We start from the raw sequence: 2,707 nt of genomic DNA on the forward strand, positions 1-2,707 counted from the left end.
TTCTGACCAAGGAACTCAATTCACAGCCAGAGGAGTATGAAAGTGGGCCCACGAGCATGGAATCCACTGGTCTTACCATGCCACTATCCTGAAGCACCTGGCCTGATAGATGAAATGGCCCTTTGAAGACACAGTTATAGTTCCAATTAGGTAGCAGCAGCCTGGAGGGCTGGGCAGGGTTCTCCAGAAGGTGGTATATACTTTGAATCCAATATATTTGTCCAATATATGGTATGATTTCTGCCAAGACCAAGAATCTAAAGGTAGAAAGGGAAATTTAGAAAGAAGGAAAGGAAACAACCAAACAAACAAACAAAGGAAAGAAGAGAAAAGAAGATAGACAGAAATCATGTGACTTAAAGGAAAGAAAATATTACTGTATTTAAGAAAAGTCTAAAGTCCCCAAAATGTACCTTCACCATAGATGTCATTCTTCTTAGAGCCACTTAGGTGTCCTCATTTCTGCTTCTGCCTTCCCACTCTTTAGACCAGCAATTCTCAACATGCGCATTGCAATCCATTGGTGGGTTCCCTGTCAGATACCCTGTATACCAGATGTTTACATTATACTTTATAACAGTAGCAAAACTAGTAAGAACTAGCAATAAAATAATTTTATGGTTGGTGTCACAACATGAGAAACTGTATAAAAGGGTCACAGCATTAAAAAGATTGAGAACTACTTCTCTAGACTGTTTTTACCCAGCAGCAGTCAAAATGTAAGCCTCTGGGGGCATGAGTGTCCACGCCCTACCCCTAGACTACTCTAATGGCCATAATGGCCATTTCCAGTCCCTCTAGACAAAGACATCCAAGCTCCATTCAACAGATTTAAAAAAAAAAAAAAAGCCCATGATCAGGCCATAGAGAATTCCACCAATCCATGAGGTTGTCCCAAAATCAGGCCATAGAATTCCACTAATTCCAGACCACCTTGGGACACTCCATCCCCCACAAGAAACCCTATAGAAAGCCTGTCTCCGGCTCGGTTCTTTGCAGGTTCTTCACCTAACAGATGCAGCCACCATCTTGTGGTGGTGCACTTGTGTGTGAGGTTTGTTGTGTAGTGTATGACTTTGTGGTATTCCTTGGCCTCCTGACTGCCAATGATACCTTTCCTCTGAGAGCTGCAACACCTCCATAGGGGATACCTTTTCCCTTGGTGCTGTAACACTTTCAAGTGTTACAAATCCTACTAGAGAGATCTTCGAAGGAAATTGTGGACAATGGCAAACTTTTGACCTTAAAATAGATTAGCGCATATATGGCTTTTAGTATCGTTTAGGCATATTTTCTTAAACTGAGAAAAGATGAGCATGCTCAATGACAATGTCAAAAGGCTTAAAATTCACTCTCTCACTAATTGCTAACAATTCCTCTGCAGCTTCAAGCTGTAGTCGTATAGAATGTATGCAAGTGCATCAAAGAACTCAAGCTTAGCAAAGTATACCCAAGCAGGCTATTCAATTAGATATACAGACTGCCAATAAAGCAGACATCTTTGACACTACTGATGGGTAAAGGGTATTAAAATTACTTCTGCCCTTTCTACTCACAGTGTTTTTACCAAGAGTACTCAGAGAAGCAAATGAATTCTTTACTGAGGAACTCTGAAGGAAATTGTGAGCATGATGGTGCATTCCTGTACTTTCAATACTTGGAAGGCAGAGCAGGAGTATCAAGAGTTGAAGGTTATCCTTGGCTACAAAGTAAGCTTGGGGCCAACCTGAGCTACTGGAGACTGTGCCTCAACAAAACAAAAACCAAAACAATTTATTTGGAGAATAAGGACACTAGACAACATTTTTTTTTGGTTTTTTTTTTTGTTTTTTGTTTTTCGAGACAGGGTTTCTCTGTGTAGTCCTGGCTGTCCGGGAACTCACTCTGTAGACCAGGCTGGCCTGGAACTCAGAAATCCGCCTGCCTCTGCCTCCCAAGTGCTGGGATTAAGTGTGTGCCTCCACTGCCCGGCATGATAGCTATCTTTAGTTGATAGATTTTTCAGTGTCTGATGGGGATTGAGCCCTTAGCTGGGGAGCATGGAGTTCAGGTTGGTGCACTTGGATTTGAAGGTGAGATGACTCTGAATTCTCATTCTTTCATCAGCCATTGAAATGAACTTTCTCCCAATTAGTGAGGATGGACCAGGAAGTTCTGTGAATGCCTGGTCCTTTAACAAGTTTGTCACCAGACTAGAGAGTTCCCACCAGTCTGTCCTGGTTGATCTCTCTATAGCACAGAGTTCAGTTCCTTCCCTTCTAGTCGTTCTGGATGACCTCTGAGCCATTTCCTCTTATTCCTCCAACTGTATCTCCTCCTCCCACTTACTCAGCTTTTAAACACTGTCCTCTCATGATACTCTCCTCTGAAAAAAAAAGAGGGGGGTGTGCCTCAAGAATTTCCTCGAGACTGGAAAGATAACTCCAGGTAAGAGCACTTGTTCTTGCAGAGGATCTGGGCTCACTCCCCAGTGTTCATGCAGCGGCTCACATCCTTCCATAATTGCAGTTCCAGGACTAGGCATGTATGTGGTGTGCAGATACACATATAGGCAAAAACCATTTACACATATAAAATAAAATAAATCTAAAAAAAATTTTCAAAGGAAAAATTTCTTCAACTGAGGTAGAAAATAGTCCTTCAAACCAACTTCTTTGTCAAAATGCCATTCTACTCATTCTTCAGAGTGGTGATAGGAAGTTTGCCA

The sequence above is a fragment of the Grammomys surdaster genome, unplaced genomic scaffold (genome assembly GCF_004785775.1).
Source record: "Grammomys surdaster isolate TR1022 unplaced genomic scaffold, NIH_TR_1.0 191, whole genome shotgun sequence".
In the NCBI taxonomy this organism is placed as follows: Eukaryota; Metazoa; Chordata; class Mammalia; order Rodentia; family Muridae; genus Grammomys; species Grammomys surdaster.